This window comes from Cupressus sempervirens, chromosome 4, assembly GCF_028749045.1.
Source record: "Cupressus sempervirens isolate cs-2001-9-10 chromosome 4, ASM2874904v1, whole genome shotgun sequence".
In the NCBI taxonomy this organism is placed as follows: Eukaryota; Viridiplantae; Streptophyta; class Pinopsida; order Cupressales; family Cupressaceae; genus Cupressus; species Cupressus sempervirens.
In genome coordinates, this window is record NC_143121.1 from 680,607,771 (window position 1) to 680,628,300 (window position 20,530).

The window sequence follows — 20,530 nt, forward strand, 5'->3', positions numbered from 1 at the left end:
ATGTGAAAAGTTCCCAAGAAGACTTGAGAGAAAAAATACAAGATTTATGATTGACATTGATGCTAATAAAATTGATTTTATCCATGAATTTTTCATTATATTATTTTCAATTTAGGTGATAGAGAAATTAGATTGTGAAGGGCATAAATATTTTCATGACAAGTTCATATTCTTAAGCAAGAGGATTGAGAGACCAAAAGTGAAGATGAAGATAAGTTTTTTTTAAACCCCTTTCCAAGGGACTTGGAAAGATTTGAAAGTGGGGAATATGGTGTAGGAGCACCTAGAAAAATGGACATAAAGAATAAATAACTTATTAAAGATTTTTTTGAAATTTCAAGTTTAACATTTGTCAATATATTTGAGTCAACATGTAAGGCTAAGTTAAGCCTTGTAATCAATTTGTAAGATGTTGTCAATGTTGACCATTTAAGTTCATATGGTCACATGTGATAAAAGTAACTAGATATCATAGAGTATGATAGGAATCATGTTTTTATGTTTTATTTAGCATATTTTTATAGTTTTAGGTGTCTTTGAGGTCATTTATGGGAAAATGTAAAAGCTTTCAATTATGTAATAAAAATATTGTCACAAAAATTTGACATTATGTAAAGTTGATGTAAAAGGGAAGGTCAAGAGTAATAGGAGACATCAAATAGTTAGAGGAATTAAAAAGACATTAAAATTTCATGTAATGGTCATGATTTATAGATTGGAATGGTTGGAAATCATTTTGAGTAGAATATGAATGAAAGGAGTTTTTTCTTTACAACTTTTATGTTAATTTTTTGTGTAATTTTCCAAAAACCTGGCTGTTATTTCTATTGGTATAAATTCATATTAAAAGATACAAACATCCAAATTATATTTTTGGAAATTTATATGAGTTATATTTCTTTTGGTTTTGGTTTGGTTGAATTTTATTAAGTTTTGCACAAATTATGATTGTTTCGGTGACTACAAGTCTAAATCTATCCTAGTTTGTTGATTCAGTTATAAGTTTACAAAATGTGCAATATTATTGTGATAATTTATGGAGTTTTCATAATGTAATTTTTGTTTCCTCATATCCTTGCATTAGATTGTGTGAACTATGTGGATGATAAGCTTGATGATCTGGTGCACAAAATTCAAGATGAACCATTTTGAGGTGAATTCAAAGTGGATTGAAGGAGAAGTTTCTAGAAGGGAATGAAATAAAATGAGGGGTGGATTCATTGAATCCTACCTAATCTAACCTAACCCTAAAATGTACAATTGAGGATGAACAACAAAAGATCTAAATTCTCTATTTATAGAGATGTTTGGTCAGAAGCAAGGGTTGTCATTTGTGAGAACCAAAGGAAGACAAGGAGTCTAGGGTATTTGCTTCATTCAGTTACCTAAGAGAAGAAACTACATTGGAAAGAAAAGCAAGAAGGTTTAAGGGTACGGATGCTTGAAGAGTAAACAAGCTATCAGAGCTAAAGAGTGTGAAAGCCAAGTAGAATAGAGGACTCAAACAAAGATCTGTAATCTACAAATGGAGTTGTAAGTGTATCATATCAAGCCTTGATACTACCTTCTAACCATTTTATCAGACTAGGTTAAATCCTTTGGATTAAGGTTGACCTGATAGTCATTTGTAAATCCTTTAACTAGGTGAAATTCCAAGTGAATGATCTAAAGTCCTCTAACAAGGCTCACTCCAAATAAAGTGATTGAAATCCTTTAACCAAGTCACATTTAATAGTTTATATTGTAACCTTTAACAGGGTTGGCCTTTCATAGGGAATCACATTAGAAGAGTGAGAATGAGTAGCATGTTATTGGTGGTTTTTTCCAAATTGGGTTTCCACATTAAATCATTGTATCAAATGTGTTATTGAATCTGTTATGTTTCATGTTTACATTTTTGTAAATTGATTTGACAATAACCTACAAGTTTAAGTGATTGCATAATCTAATGGATCCATGCATGATGAAATTTTTTTATTGATATGGGTTCACTAAGCTATGAAAAGTTTTATTTGTACATCTGGACCTTGGATAACTGATTCACCCTGACCCCTCTCAGTTATTCTAAAGAATTACAACACATTTAGGGTTTCCAAAAGTTTCTTCATAGAGATAAAGTAAGTTTTTAAAAAAAATTACACTAAACTAATAAAATATCTATTCACAATTTTTTTTTGAATTTACAAATGCAAAAAATAATGAAACTCCCAACAAAATGAGAAAGAACAAATCATAAAAAAAGAATTCATTTTCAGATAAATTAAGATGAAAATAAAACAACAATCAAACATTATAAATTATGCAAAAACATTTTTCCATTCACTATTTCCAAGGGAAACTAATGCCAACAATATTCAATCGAAACCTATAGTTTATGCCAAGAAAGACGAGACTAATAACTTAATTTCTAAGTCATCTTGACTTGGTCATTAAATTACCTTTACTTCTCTCTTAAGATGGCACTTTTGCATTAGTGACATTTAATAATTGTTGGAACTAAAAATGGGAAAGTAAACTCTAGAGGGGGGGTGAATCAACACATCAAAACTTTAACCATAAAAGCATTCACCACACATCCATCTCACTTTTTTTCATCTAAATTAAAATAACTAGCTACACATGTTCATCCATAACATGAAATAAATAACACATGACACAATAAGTTTGTTACCAAGAAACCCTCCAATGAGAAGGTAAAACTAGAGTGGTAATGACACCCATAAATCTTTACTGTTGCAATTGTAGAGTGTAGCCAATGAAGGTTACAATAAGTTTGACCATAAACTATGATCTACCCTATGAAAGGTCTACCCTATTAAAGGCTTACAAAGACTATTAGGTCTCACCCTATTAAAGGATTTAAACACCCTATTAGAAGTGTGCCTTGTTAGAGGACTTAAACTTGCAATAAAATAAGCACGCAGTTAAGAGATTTACATAAAATTCTGTCAGGACTTGAAACCTATCAAGGCTACTCTGTTAAGTGATTTTTTTTGATTCACCTATTAGAATGTTTTAGCATTCATCTTTTGGTTAGCACCTCTCTACTAGATATCAGACCTTATCTTTCTTGATGTGTACTTTATCCTCCTGATTAGATGTATCTCTTCTATCCTTTAACTACTCTGTTATGTTCTCTCTAACTAATTTTGCAATTATAGCATGATCATAACCTCCATATCCACCATGAATGCTCTCTCTACACTTAGTATTCACCCTTCTCTGCTCATCTGCACACACAAACTCTTGAGGATTTTCCCTCCTTAAGAAGACATAAGTGAGCTAGGGTTAGGTTAGAATCAACTATTGTGATTCACCCATTTTGTCACTTAGAACATCCCTTAATATGATTGGTTCCATGCACTACATAGAATTATCAATATACCTTCATATATATCTTCTAGAATCATAAAAAAATTCTTAAGTCAGCCCAAAAATGGCTTACATAGGAGTTTGTTCCATTACAAACCACTCTGTCCAAAATTGTTTACTTGATACTTGAAAGCTCTAATGCTCAACATCCATTACATCTTTAATGTTGTAACTTATCTCCTGAATGACTTGGCATCCATTGTTTTACTTGGCATATGAATCATTTAGCATATATATCTTGCTTGACACTTATTGTGTATATTTCTTGACATAAACTACTTACTCAATATATACAAATTAATGTTAAGTAAATGACCTAAGTATTTTGTCACTACCTTGTCAAAACCAATCTGAGACTAACAATCTCCTCCTTTGATAGGAGTGGCAAAAACACTTTATCATGCATAAACAACCTAACTCATTTGCATCACTCAGATAATTTGTATCTCATAAAAATTTTCAAATTTTCAAAATTTTGTATAACTGATGACTTAACTATCATACCTCTTCAAAGTTTGATAACTCCCCCTGAGTTGAGTATTCCTTGTTGTATCTGAATTCTATTTAACTCTTATGTAAATATGATGTACTACTAATGTCCTCTATTTCTATCTCAAAACCATGTTCCCCTTATCATCTTCATTCCCCTTTTCTTAACTCTTGATTCACATTCCCCCTTTTTTGACACTTATTTCATTTGGGTGGTACACTAATAGTGTGTTTATCCAAAAAAAATTGTGAACCTCCATGATGATCTTTAATGCTAAATCCCAATTATTATACACTACCTCTAGAGATTGATACTGGATATCTAGCTTGATAGCAAGGTTAACTAGGCCTTCATGAGTAGAAAGATGAGAATCTTTCTTTATCAATGTTTTAGCAAAGGCTAGTTCCTTGTGTAACACCTCCATGTGTGGGGTCAACATGGCTTGGATGCTAATCAAGGTAGCATGAATGTTAGCATCTTGTGCTTGGAGTGTTGCTAGCTGACCTTGAGTAGAGAGTAATCTCTGAAAATGAGTTTGGCTTTGACCTTGAGATAGTTGTAAGCTAAATTACCTATAGTCTTTGGATCTCCCTGCAACTGGTCAATAGCCCTCTATGCTCCTTATGTGAATAGATTCACATCACAAAGATTTTTTTGTAGATAAAAGATATTCTTCAACACCTTTTTCACATCTTCTATCTTGGTTGCTAACTCAACCTATCTTAGTGCAATGGCACTAGATATCTATTCAAGTACTTTTGTCTAAAACTTCTTTTCTAACCACTCTAATAGTTTAGTATTTGAGTCTAGGTCATCATCATTGATCTTGTCAACAATATTTATCAGTTTCTCAAGAATAGGTTTATCTTCATTAGGGGTTGGGAGACTAAATGCATCAAGAAATATGTCTTTGATTTCATGAATCACTTGCTTCTATTTATGCTCCCTTCTCAACAACTCTTGGTGTTCCTTCCTATGTAGAGCTTCCTTTAGAATGTTCATCTACTCAATAGTGATTTTTGTAAGATCAAACTTGGGTTTTTCAATCACCTCATTAGGACTCACATCTCCATAAGACATGTCTTATGAACTTCTTGATGTCTCTGCACTTGGCCTGGATATTTGCAATGGTGTGGCTTTAGTGCTTGGTCTTTGAAGAACTTGACTACTAGTAGGAATCATAGAAACTAGTAAGGTAACCAAATTTTGGGTAGAAATTTGTTCCTCTATAGCATTAGTCACCTTCAATTCTTTAGGCTTGTTAATTTGACTATCCTCTTTCTTCTATTCACCTTGTGTTTGTGGTGTAGGTGCAAGACTTAATTCTTGACCTAATCTAGTTTCTATTACATCTTCTTCTACCATTATTAAGGCTTGTTTGTCAGAAATGAATGTAATAAGAGGTAATGCAACTAGTATTGTAGCAACAACTTGCAATTCAGTGATTGCACTTTGTGTTTCTATAGTTTTTATCTTTAGAGGCACATTTAATGTGTCTATTTGCTTCTCCCCTTCTGCTGCCATATCTACCTCTTCAATTTCATTATTTCTCACCAATACAGGATTTGTGCATAAATTAACTACCATGATGGAAATCCTGAATATCTTCTTCAAGTCATCATTAGTCAAGGGAATGATTTTCTAAGCAGAATTGTCAAAAACATCCTTGATTTTTACTAAGTCCTACTGACTTACTTGGTCTTCATGTGGAGGACTGGCACTCAACACTAGTACCTTAGGTACATTTTGGTCATCTTGCTACTACTCCTTATTTGTGGCTTCTTCTCCTACTATGTCCTTGGTGCCATCCACATTACCATCCTTGATTGACTCATCTTCTATAGCCTCAGCTGCATGTTGATCAACTTTCTTAGGATTTTGCATTTCTTGCTCACCTTTCTCTATTATAGTGGGAATGGGTAACTTGTAAATAGTTCTCCATATTGCTTTACTCTTAGTACCACATTCTCTATATTCTTCTTCAATATACTAAATTCTCTATATTTTGGAGTGAATTTACCTTTGTGAAACTCCATAGCCTCGTCTATCATTATTTTTGATAATTTAGGCATGACTTGGGCTAAAGTTATTTCCCTATTCTATCTTTCATTTTTTTAGTTGTATTGTCATTTCTCTCAACTTCATCATAAATACTCTTAGATAATGAGTTGGATATCTCTATAGGAGTTGATTTGAATGTAACCATCATCACATATATGGCTTCTTCAATAGTACTTTGTTCAACTTTACCTACCTTATCAAAATCAATGTGTGCAAGACCAAAAAAATCTACATTTAATTTAATATTGGCATAAAAATTATCTAAATCAAAGGAGGGAGTGTGGCTTACCACTTGAATTGATTCATGCCATCTAAATCTATCTTATTCTCCTCTGACTCAGCTAGAGCTACATATTTTCTCCTCTCCTATGTCTTCTTCACTGGTTAGCTCAGCTCTGATAAAGTAATAGTCCTTTTTCCTTTAGGTTTCTTAGCAACCTTGACTTGCTTAGTGATTTCCCTTATGTTAGCCCTAGTAATAGGAGTTGTTGGCTTTTTTTGTGATAGTTTCACAACCTTCTTCTTGGGTTTGTCCACTATGGGCTCTTTAGCCTTTCTTTTCTTTTCAGCGGGTTTGGGTGCTTCCTTGACTTCTTCTCCCTTGACACCTTCTTCATGATCTCCCTCATCTTCTTCTTGTCCCTAAGTAATTCCAAAGGGGCTCTGACTTGTTCTTCCTCTTCTTCATTATTTTCTTCTTCGTCATCTCCCCTTTTTCCAAATCTTTCCTTTTGCTTCTTCACAATTTTATTCTTCTTTCTTACAACAAAAGTTGTCTTCAAATCAATTGTTATTCTAGACTTGGCTTCCTCATAATTCCCAAATGAGGTGGCACTTTTATCTATTTCCTTTGTCAATAGAGTTGTAATATTTATTGATGCCTCATCAATGTTTATCTCATATGGCAAGGGCTTAAGCCATCTGACCCCAAGTAGGATTGCCTACACATATGTATAATCAATCATCAACTAGAAAGAAAACATCATCATAATGTTTCTCAACTAGTGATACTAGAATCCTCAACCTCTGGTTCATAGACTTCTTAAAGTCTTCAAAATAGCTTGTCATCACTAACTCAAAGTTATCTCCAACTTTCTATCTAAATTTTCCAATTTGAACTATAATAGACCTGTTGGTCTTCCAAGCAACTTTACTAAATGAAGCAAATGTAATCTGTACATAAAAGAATATACAAACTAATAAAGAGACAAATTTACAAGATGTGATCTTGGTTTTCTTATGGTCTACAAGTTATCAGATAGTTTTTGAAGCTGCAACTTAGCAAGGTCATAGGTGTGGTCTCTCTTTACTATTTTGTATCTTAAATCTACTACCATGCAGGCCACATTGTTCAATCTACTAGATTGAAAGAATTTGTGAGCTATCACTCTCACAAAAAAAAAATTTAGGGGGTCTGAGGTAGAATCAATAGAAATTCCCTTGTTATTCCATACTATACTTGTGTTCTTCTCAATCATCTCTTTTGAATCACTTCTCATGCTCTTGGGTCAGTCTATGGTAGGATACCCTAACACTCGACTATCAATCCTTTTTGTGATCTAGATGGTTCCATCTTCTAGCCAAAAGAAATTGTGATGTATTCTACTAAGCACTATATTGATCCATTTAGTCTTGAATACATTAGGGAAATATAGGGCACAATTCAACCCTTTCCTTTCTATGATTTAATTCTATTCCCTCAAAACTCCATTATCACAAAGTTGACTATACAATTCCCTTATTTCCATGTCACCTATACTTCCAACTTTGCATGTATAGCAACACCTAACATCCTGAATCTTTAAGACTTTTGGTGGTATCATGGATAACACACTAGATGGGTCTCCTTTGTATGTAATTTTAGGTATTACCTGGAAAGGTGGTTGTCTAATTTCATTACTAATAAATTTCACATTCAACACTTCCTTTCCCTCTTTTCTAACATTTTTAGAAGAGCTTTCTGTCATAATTGATACCTAGGGTTTATGAAAACTCAAACAACAAAACTCAATACCAATAAAATACCTTCATAATCTGATGAATTTATCAAGTTGTGGTTGAATTTAGTTTGCAAATGCAAGAATCTCTTGTTACAATTATCTTTCATGCTCTTTGTCATCTCTTTGATCTTGAATGAATGCAAATGAGTCAAGAAATGACTATATAACCCTTACAATTTTGCAATAAATACTTAATGTGTAAACAACTATAAGCTCAGTCAATATAGAGTTTCCAACTCACTCAGCGTACACATGGCTTCCACTTCGCTCAGTTCACATAGCATGCTCAACCAATATTACCATATCTTCATAGCTCGAGATCAACTAAAATTCCATTCATGCTCAATGATAACTATGAAATCTTTCATGCTTGGCAACAACATGAAAACTAAAGAAAATAAAGATTTCTTCTAGGTTACAACTATTCCATTATATCTTTATGCATGCATATATAATCTTTTCATAACTTAGATTCTTGGGACTTATGTAAAATATATCATCAAGATATTAGACCACTCATACCTTTTAATTGCCTAGTTGGGGGTGATGTGATCACGTAATCCATTGGATGAAGTGATCTCATCTAAAATTGGTGTGCTACAATCTTCCTTTTTCTTCCATATCTTGTTCATCTTCACTTTGAATTTCTCAACATAAACCTTCTCTTTGCCTTTGTTGAATTCACTACTTGCTACTTTTGACTTTGTTGGACAGTTTTTGTTAATATGACCAATCTTCAAATAACTAAAGCATGTAGTTTGACTCAACCATCTACCATAGTCACTTCTGAAATGTGTTCTAATGTAATTCTCAGCAACATGTCCATAATCTTGACAATAGTGAGAACTATATCTTGTATTGTAATCCCAATTGTAGGGTTTTCCATTATGTTGTACCTTTGTCTACTTGTTTTATGTCCACTTGGCATTAGATCTACATTCATATGCTTTATGTCCATAATTTTGACGATTATGGTGATATCCTTCAAATCTTTGTGTGCTTAAGGTCTTGGTTTTGCATCCATATGCTTGATGTCCTTGCTTGATGCATCTATGAAAATACCCATGAATCTCTACTTAGGGTTCTGATTTGCATTGTTGCTCCTACAAACATTTGTTGTATGACCTAACTTTCCATAATTATGATAAGTGGGTTTGTAGTTCTTATCTTTGTTGTTTCTTTGTTCACCATTTTTAGATGATTCTCCTTCCTCAATAATAGTGTATCCCAATCCAGTAATATTATTGTTATGTCTAGGAGATCTCATTAGTTTCTCAAAGTATTTGATTACTTAATTGGATTTGTTGAAACTTTCAAAAAAATCCTTTTCTCTTCTTAATTCATTCTTCAGTTATTCATTTTATAACTTTAGGGTTGTAATCTCAATGTCTTTTCCATTTAGTTCATAGCAATCATCACTTGATTCATTATTTCTAGTTGCATGTTAGCAATCCTTTGTACCTCTAATGTCTTCTCTTCTAGTTTGTTGGTTAGTGTTCCTTTGCCATCTTCAATCATGACTTTTTTTTCTTCAACTTTCCTTTTCTTCTCAGTCACTTCACATAGCAATACTATTTGGACTTCCTTTTCTATCTTAAGATTTCTGACCTCTTTAGTTAGGGCACCATTCTTTTCTACTAAATCTGCATTTGTTGCCTCAAACTCACTTGAGTTTCCATCTACAAAAAATTCAATGGTTTCTTCCTCTTAGTAATGTGTGTCATTTTCCTCAATAGATATTTCTTTCCTTCTCTTTAATGAGTGCTTCAACTCATCTCTTGCTCCGTTGAGTTGGTGTAAGACAAGCTAGATTTCAATCTTTTGGTTCTCAATGAATTTTCCCAACTTTTAGACTTCCATCTTCAAGATCTTTCCTCAAAGCTGCAAAGTCTTTCCAAAGAATAATGATTTGATAGCAATTGTTGGAATTAACAATGGGAAAGTAAAATTTGAGAGAGGGGCAGGTGAATTATTACTTCAAAACTTTAAACATAAAAACATTTGCCACACATCCATCTCATAATGTATCATGTAAATTAAAATAGCTAGCTACACGTGTTCATCCATAACATGAAATAAATAACACATGACATAATAAGTTTTTTACCAAGAACCCTCCAATGAGAAGGTAAAATTGGAGTGGGGATGACACCTACAAATCTTTACTGTTGCAACTATAAAGTGTAGCCAATGAAGGTTACAATAAGTTTGACCATAAACTATGATCTACCCCATGAAATGTATGCCCTATTAAAGGATTACAAGGACTACTAGGTCTCACCCTATTAAAGGATTTTAACACCCTACTAGAAGTGTGCCTTGTTAGAGGACTTAAACTTGCAATAAAATATGCACTCGGTTAAGAGTTTTATACAAAAGTCTTTTAGGACTTGAAACCTTTTAAGGCTACTCAATTAAGAGATTTTCAATAATTCATCTATTAGAATGTTTCGAAATTGATCCTTTGGTTAGCACCTCTCTACTAGATATCAAATCTTCTCTTTCTTGGTATGTACTTGATCCTCCTGATCAAATGTATCTCTTTTGTCCTTTAATTTCCATGTTATGTTCTTTCTAACTAATTTTGCAATTATAGCATGATCATAACCTCCATAGCCACCATGAATTCTCTCTCTACACTTAGCATTCTCCCTTCTCTTCTCATTTTTACACACAAACTCTTTAGGGTTTTACCTCCTTAAGAAGACTTAAGTAAGCTAGGGTTAGGTAGGAATCAACAATAGTGATTCACCCATTTTTCTACTTAGAACATCCCTTAATTTGATTGGATGCATGTACTACATAGGGATTCTCAATATACCTTCGTATATATCTTCTAGAATCATAAAATAATCCTTAAGTCAGCCCAAAAATGGTTTATATAGGAGTTTGTGCCATTACAAACAACTATATCCAAAACTGTTCACTCAAAACTTAAAAGCTCTGATGCTTAGCATCCATTACATCTTCAATGTTGTAACTCGTCTCCTAAATGACTTGATATCTATTGTTTTACTTAGCATATGAGTCACTTAGCATATATATCTTGCTTGGCACTTGAGTGACTCAACACATACCATATTCTTGGCACATACTGGTGCTCAGCACTTACTTGTAATCACCTAAAAATGGTCATCTATACTATTAGTCCCCTTTTCAACATTTTGGCTAAATTAATTTAATCATTTACCTAGACCAAATTGCTAATAATCAATTTATTTGATTATAACCTATAGTTTGACTATGCTATCCTAAGTTCATTATTTGATTAAAAGAACATGTCCCTTTTAATTAAATAAAAGACCCCATTCTTCTAACCCACTTAAAGTGCACACATAAAGTCCTTTTTCTATTTTGCAATTAAAAGAAAAGGCTTTGTGACTTTTGTCTTATATGAAAAGTCAACTTATATTCTATTGGTTGACTTGTGTGTGCACATGGATCACTCCTCTTTTTGAATTCCATCGTTGATCATCCACCATCTTCATCTTGATCTCTACCATCCATACATCTTTAAAAGGGAGAGAGCTTTCCCCCTCAATCCATCCTCATTTTGAATATTGTTATGCTACAAGTTTTCTAACAGGTTTCTTTGGAGCTTTGTGGAGAACTTCTATTTCTTGTCTACATTCTCTCATATCATAGCATTTTACCTTAGATTCATGTTGCATGTTAGTTTAGCTTCTATTTTGCAATAATCTATCTCACATAGCTTAATATTTGGATTGTAACACTCTCATACATCTTTTAGCATAGCTCCACTTTGCATCTCATTCTAGCTTAATTTTCATTTGCATTGCATCCTTGAGGAACTCCTTGGGACATTTGCATTCTTGCATCTTGTCTTTGGAACCTTCCATTGCATGGTTTACTAGCTAGAAGAGTATCTCTAAGGCTCATCTGAGAGCCCTTGAACTTGAAATACACTCTCTTGCACTCCGTGGATAGGGAGCTCTAAGCCGGCATCCAAGCATTCTGAACTCATGGAATTGTTTGGATAGAAGGGTTTAGAGTGTGACACTTTCGAGTGTACATTTTTGGTGCCCACCATGGGGCTTGAATCAAGTTTTTAGCTCCATTTTCTTTTATTTGTCATCTCTAATTTTTTACAGTAGCATATTGGATCTGATCAAGTGCTTGTTTAGAATTATCACTTCGGTTTTAAGGCCAACCCATAAGTAGATTGGTTTGAAGGCCAAAAACTTAGTTGGTTTAAAGATTTGATCATATCTTTTAAACCACTTATAGTTTGGTTCTGAAAATTTTTTTGCACGTTGGGTATGTGTTCAAATGTCTCAGTCCAATTTTCAAAGCATTTTGACATGATTTGCGGGTGTTATGTTTTTTTCTTTTTTTTTCATAATAATCCATTTTTGATCACAAATCAGTGCATTTTTTAGAAAAACTCACATTTTCAGAAATATTTTTGAATTCTAGGAGGGGTACTCTCTTTGTATTTTTACTTTTGAGGTCGTATTAGAGATCAAAAACTCGATTTAATAAATCTAGTCTATTTTGACAAAATCGATCTCTAGGGAGAAAATGAAGAGATTTTTTTAAATTTCTTGCATTTTTGGAAAGCTCTCTAATTTTTAGCAGGGGTCTATTCTTTGAATTTCTATTTTTGGATCCAAAATCATAGCAAACAAGTCCAATCTTGTTGACTAAGTCAAAATCAAAGAGTAAAAATGAGAGCATTTGTGATTAACTTGCACTTTCTTTGCATGCACTTGGGTGGAAGATAAATTGGATTTTTGAGGCAACTAACCAATTTTTATGTTATTTCACACTAACTTGTGGTGCTAACAAGTTGTGATTGTAGGTTTCCATCTTTGTGAAAAAAAATTGAAACATTGCATAAAAAGAACACGTCAAAGCTTCAAATGCGCAAGGGCTACTAACATTGTTTGCAGGGCTGCCCAACACATAAAAACTCAATTTTTCTTGTTCTTTACTTTTACATGTGTGGAATATACTAGTTGTTTATTTTTAAGCACATTAAAACTTACAATTGAGATCTTTTGGTAATATGAGAGTATGCTCTTCACCCTTGTGGTGAATCAAAAATCTTGACTTGCCATTTGGTTTCAAAAGCAAGGGGTAACTAAATCTTCTTGGTGTGTTTGGGAGAAAACAATTGGAATAGGAGAGTATGTTCTTCACCCTTGTGGTGAATCAGAAATCTTGACTTCCAAAAGTTGATCCACTCTTTCTGTAGTTTAGAATCCTTTAGAGGGCCTGCTCTCGGACAACCTGAGAGGAATGACCCAAGTGGGGACAAGAAGATTACCTAGCTCTTCCAACCCACTATAAACTCAAGGCTATCAAGGACACAAAACCTTGGTAGATATAGTGTTTTTCTTCACCTAGTGTGATCACTTATGGGATTTCGACCATAGGGAGATCACTAGACAAGAATGCTTAAGGTACTCTTGTGGTCGCAAGATCGGTTACTCATTGCAAGGTGAGGTTTTCTGTAATTGAGAGCAAGAGGAACACTATGAACAAAAGCCCTATCTAAACACCCTAAGTTAGTAACTACCTTTTTTACCTGCTCAACTTCTTGGTGCAAGGATCGATCCTAATGGACTACCCGGATCACCCCAAGATTTTACACTCACCATATGTGTTCCCTTGGTTGTGCTTATGGAACTTCCATGACAAAGCCAATATCTCTTGTGGGAAACCACTTGGTGTGAGGCAAAGGAGCATCAAGTGTGGGCCAAGTTGTTGAGTAATGAACCATGTCCTTTAGGTAGATATTGCTTTTTGTGTTCTCAAATGTGGTATACTAGTGAAAATATTTTGAACATACACATGACGATAATTCTAGGGAATTCTTTTGAAACGTCACATATGCTTGTATCATGCAAGGTTACTTGCTTTGTCCCTTGCTTGATTGTTTGAAGACTACTCCATGTGTCACTATCTTGCTTGGAAAGAATTTTTTTTGAATATCAAACTTGCTATGCTATCAACTATTGTCAAACTTTGTCAACCAAGTCAAAACATCAAGTGCAAAGATTTTCTTGTGTTGTTTGCTAAGAGGAGTCTCATAATTTGATTTTTATTTTTTATGTCTCTAGTTCTCGAACATGCTTAAAGTGACTCTTTGGTCTTGGTGCTCTTGGTCTTTCTATCTTCATGGTCTATGCATGCTTGCTAGTTATCCTTTTTCTAAAATGGTTACCTTGATTTCTTGACTACACTCTTGGGTTGGGAAAGTTGTTCACTTGTCACCCCAGTTGCTCTATCTATTTGGCTATTTGGGCATCTTGCCTAGCTATTGACTTGAGTCATTCATGTCGTAAGTTTCTTGGACATATTGTTTGACAATTCACTTTAATCTCTCTCTACTATCTTGGCAAGTGAACACTCTACCTCCTATAGTTTCAACGTCAAGTTATCTTGTAGGCTCTTTTATGCTTGGCTTTGCATCTAAAACTATGGGATCTAAACCTTGTGCTACCAAACTTCAACCGAATCTATATGATCATGATATCCTCCATGTCACTAAAGAGTTTCAAGATCTATATGTGCAATACAAAGAACTAGAAGAGACAAATGATCTTTCTTACCTTCATCTCTCTAAGCGCATGATAGAAATGAAGTCTAAACTTGAGAAAAGGTTAGAGGAGAAGATTGCATCATTACATGAATCTTCCTTAAGGTCTTTACATGCATGTGAGTCACATTCTTTGAGGTCATCCTCTTCTTCTAGGTCTACATGCTCTACTTCAAGACATCAAATGTCTTCATCTTCTAGATCTAAAGACCTCTTTAGAGGACAAGCAAGTGATACCTACTTTAAGCCTATTACAAAATTTAATGATGGACCTATCTTTGACCAAGATAATGATGAAGACATGAATGAATTCTATTCACTTGAGAAACAACAAGAAGATCCTAGACATACTTCTAATCGAACTTTTGCTCCCTTGGAAGATTCTTATGATGACACTTTGCAAAAACTTCTTAGCAATAAGATCATCATGTTACCAAAGTCTAGATCATATGGAAATCCATTCTTGGATATCTATTGTTCTTATCATCAACATAATGAGCATAGTACTTTAGATTGCATTGAGCTAAAACATAAAATCCAGGATCTTATCGATAATGGAATTATTGATACCTCTAATGATTCATGCGATGAGGATACTTTTCTTGAGCAATATTACATTAATGAACCTATGTCTAGTAGCAGCTCTATTACGTCTTCCACTTCTTCCAACACTCGTGCATCTCCAAACACTTCAAATCTTTCCAACATGCCTCCATAAAATAAAGAACCTAATGCTTTCCACATTGACTATGTGTATCCTCAAGGGCTATCTCTAAAAGAAACTCAAGCTAACCTTCACTTGGTTGCAAACCTTTCCATGCTACTAATCCTAAACATCCTCAACCTTCATGCACTACTATGCCTAATCCAAACACTACTCCATTCACTCTTCATTCTCCCTTGTCCTTAGAAGTGGCTCCATGTCAAGAGGAATCTCAAAAAGAAAAAGCTATAAATGTCAAGAAAGATCAAGATCAAGCACCCTTTCATCTCTTTCAATATTTTTCCCCTCCATATCCTATATCTTGTCCACCCCCCAAGTATGATGAAGATACCACTTCCATTATCTCCCTTGAGCTTACTGAAAATTATGAGAAAAGTTCTCTTCATATGCTATCCAAAGCTACTTGTCAAGATCAAAGTATTGCCTCATGTTCTACTTCTCCACATCCACTTCAAAATTGTGCTCAAGCTTCAAGTGCTTCTATTAAAAATTTTGTTCCTATCAAAGGTACTTATGAGTCTATTGATGGCTTTGACCATGTTGCTCATTCTAAAGATGTTGATATCCCTTCCCACTATCCCTTTGCATCTTCTAAATCTATCCTTGGTCCTTATCCATCTAAGCTAAAGCATTCAAACCTTCTATCCATTTTGGGGCCTTATGTTCCTCCATCTCCTACATTCACTCCTAGCTCATTCCCTAGCTCTGCCATCATACCTCAAGATCAATAAAGACACTCATCCTTGATGACTTTTCACCCATCTATACATCTAAACCAGTCATATCATCCTTATTCATCCACAAATCCCAATTCCTTTGGAAGTGAGAATAAACATAAGAATCCATTGAAAAATGAAGATCGCTATGTCCCATCTAATCAACATGTGAATGCTAAGAAGGAAAATGCACAAAAGAGACTACAAAGGTCCACTATTAAGAGAGCTAAATCAAAGAAAATGTGGGTTCCTAAATCCATCATTGAAGAAATGCACTCTCAAGCACCCAAAGAACGAGGAAAATCTAAAGCTATGTGGATTCCCAAGTCTCTCTTAAAAGACTTGAATATTGAAAATACTTAAAAGTTGATATTCAAGCTTCCAAAGGCTTCCATTCCATCTTCTTCTAAAAATATTTCTATAAATATTCCAAAGCCTTCCACTCCACTTTTTTCCAAATCTCTTCTACCTTCTCATAGATTCTAAATCTCAAGCTATTTCATCCATGATTCCTCCATTGTTCCAATACCCTTCAAGGTGTGTGTCAATGTTGATCTTGTACAATATTTCAACTACCCTCATGAAATCCTCTAAAGCTTACACTAACTTTCTATACATGAACTATTATCCTCCATATACTCTTCCTACTACCATTTCTCTTTCATTTCCCTATCAACATCTTTGAGCATACCTTTCTATGGTCTTGGCTTATCATGACTTATCCTTTCTATAGGAGCATTATCTACATTCAAACAGCTTGAGCTCTTTCTAAAAATTCAAAAAAGAAAGAAAAGAAAAAAAAGAAAAAAATGTGCCTTGGTGAAAACTACTTCTTATGGCACCTTGGTAGCAAAAGTAAAGAGAAATAAATGCTTCCTATGGTGAAAACTACATGTTGTGGTACCTTGGATAAGTACTATGATGAAAACCTGGTAAACAGGCAACATGCATAATTCTTCCATCATCCATCTATCCCCTCTTCTCTCTTTGATCTTGACAATGTTGAGCTATCTTTGCATATTGGCTATCTTATCCACCAGATTTTCTATTGTGCTCTCCCATTCACTCATAGCCTCTATCTTGAGCTTTATTCTTATTGCTCTATCCCATTTCTATACTATCTAGTTGACCCCTTGGTCTTGATCATAATAAATGAAACATGGTTCTCATAGGTCTCTTGACATGGCTACTCTTTTGGACTACACACTTCATGCTATCTCAATTGTTGGCTTCATTGCTTATCCTACATGCTATCTTTCTCATTGCTTCCATTGCTTATCCAAAATATGCTTCATATGACTATTTCACCTCTTTCCCTAGCTTGGGTACTCTTGAGGACTCAATCCTTGAGGATCACTTTCACTTGCTTCATACTCTTTTTTCATCCATCTTTGCTTATCCACTGGCTCATTGCTCCATCATATCCTATACCTTGCTAAACATTGGGAGAAAATGATGTGATCTTGCTTGAGAACTAGTGATATCTAAAACCTTCTAAAAAATTCCAAAAAAAATCATATACGATCCTGAAAAAAATCCTAAAAATCAGAAAATGTCCTGAAAAAAAGATCTTCTTAGTGAAAACCTAGCAATAGGAACTTTGATGTATCACCAAAAAAATCAAAAATACAAAAATAAAAAAAATTGAAAAAAGTCCTAAATAAATCTGTCAAGTGGTGAAAACTTGGAAACAAGCACTACTTGAAACCCTTGCACCTATGTCTATCAGTCTCAATCACCTACTTCGCTACACATTTCCTGGCTTGGAATTGTTTCTTGTCCTCATCTTGAGGGCATAGCTACTTATCCTATTGAGGTATTCTTGTGCATTAGGGTTTCTTTGACAACTCACAAAATAGTATTTCTCAACACTTCCCCCACTTTGACATCAAGTGTTTTTTTAACACTTTACAGATAGTTTACCTAGGGTCTCTGATGTCGTGATATTTCTCACTATCAAAATCAAGTCTTGAAGAAATGGCCAAGTGACTTGCACACACACACTTTAACACTTAAACGACTGAGCTATGCTGATCTTTATCTACTATGTGTGCTGTCTATGATGATTTCTTTGCCATGTGTTCCCTCCCTAATAGTCTTTCAAGGATGTCATTGACTAGAAGACTCGGGGCATGGGACATATTTTCTTGATTTTTGCTTGTGGGTATACTTTTATTTTTCTATAGTGTTGTAAGCATTCATGCTTGTCCCATTCAACACTTTGACTTATAAATGTATCATCCTTGACTATTTTGCAAAACTGCACTCAAGGTTTATCCTAGCGCTTATGCCTTGATACAGGTGTAATCTTGCTAAATTAAACTTAGGGAATCTAATCGTGTAGTTATCTTGACTTACATGTCTCTGATGCTTAGATTGGATTTCCAAATAATTATCTAATATCGATCATATTCATATCCTCATAGTTCTACTAGTGATGGTTGTATGATCTCATGATGTCCCTAATAAATGCTCAATGATGAAATTAAGAGTCTAAATGTTATGCACTTCTTGTTGGTAAACCACTTTGCATATTAGCTTGCATTTTAGGTTCAATTTCTAGCTTAGTCTTGTATTCTTGCATATGGGGAGAGCTCTCTCTTCATCTTTTCATGGACATATCAGCTAACTCCTTTAATATATTTCTTTACTTTCTTCTTGTTCATGTCTTTTCACCTTCTTAATCTTTCACTTCATCTCTTTTCTATATTATCATCACATTATATAAAGTTTTGACCTCTTAAATAATTTCAACATCCTAGATTCATTTTCAAGATCGAAATCCAAATTCAAGTTCATCTTGATGGTCAAAATTGTCTTTTAAAATCCTACTTTCTTCTGAGCAGTTAGTTGACCTTTTGAGGTCTAATCTCTGAATCATCACTGGGGCATCTTCATTTCTTCATGTCTTAATCATTTCCATACTTCATATCTACTTCAATTCATTGTTTCATGTCTAAAATCACCTTTCTACTCATTTCGACCTAATTTTTATGATATATCCTTCAAGGTCAACTCTAGTCAAACTAGGGCATTTTATCAAAAAAAAAATTATAGTCATTCTTGGGTTCTAATCATCTATCTGTCATCTTGGACATTGCTATATTCTAGTTTTCTCATGTCTAGCCAGCTTTTGCATCCCCTTACCTCATTTCAATTTTGATCCCGAGGGGGCAGAAATACTCTATTGCTGATTGCTACAGCTATCTATTTCTTAGGAGCATTTGTTTGACCTTATCACTTGCTCTCGATCCATTCTCTTTGATAGATGTTAAAATTCTTTTCAGATCCTAACATCATCTTCCTAATGTTCAGTACTACCACTATCAGGCTGTGCATTCAGGACTTGCTATCTATTTCTGCATTTCGTTCTTCAAAGTTAGATATCTATATCTATCACCGCCTACTTGGCTTTCTATTTTCTTTGACATAATGTGTTCCCAGATCGATCACACATTAGTCAAAGAGGGGCAAATGTAATCACCTAAAAATAGTCATCTAGACTATTAGCCCCCTTTTCAACATTTTGGTTAAATTAATTTAATCATTTACCTAGACCAAATTGCTAATAATCAATTTATTTGATTATAACCTATAGTTTGACTATGCTATCCTAAGTTCATTATTTGATTAAAAGAACATGTCCCTTTTAATTAAATAAAAGACCCCATTCTTCCAACCCACTTAAAGTGCACACATAAAGTCCTTTTTCTATTTTGCAATTAAAAGAAAAGGCTTTGTGACTTTTGTCTTATATGACAAGTCAACTTATATTCTATTGGTTGACTTGTGTGTGCACATGGATCACTCCTCTTTTTTAATTCCACTGTTGATCATCCACCATCTTCATCTTGATCTCTACCATCCATACATCTTTAAAAGGGAGAGAGCTTTCCCCCTCAATCCATCCTCATTTTGAATATTGTTATCCTGCAGGTTTTCTAACAAGTTTCTTTGGAGCTTTGTGGAGAACTTCTATTTCTTGTCTACATTCTCTCATATCATAGCATTTTAGCTTAGATTAATGTTGCATGTTAGTTTAGCTTCTATTTTGCAATAATCTATCTCACATAGCTTAATATTTGGATTGTAACACTCTCATACATCTTTTAGCATAGCTCCACTTTGCATCTCATTCTAGCTTAATTTTCATTTGCATTGCATCCTTGAGGAACTCCTTGGGACATTTGCATTCTTGCATCTTGTCTTTGGAACCTCCCATTGCATGGTTTACTAGCAAGAAGAGTATCTCTAAGGCTCATCTGAGAGCCCTTGAACTTGAAATACACTCTCTTTCACTCCGTGGATAGGGATCTCTAAGCCGGCATCCAAGCATTCCGAACTCATGGAATTGTTTAGATAGAAGGGTTTAGAGTGTGACACTTTTGAGTGTACACTACATATATTGCTCGACATAAACTAATTTCTTGGTACATAAAAATTTCTATTAAGTAAATGACCTAAGTGTTTTGTCACTAACTTATCAAAACCAATCTAAGATTAACAATAATCATATTGCTTATTAAATTGTTGATTTTTATGGTTTCTTATTTAAGGTTACCAAATATCCTATATTAGGATTGATCATTGTATTCTTTATTG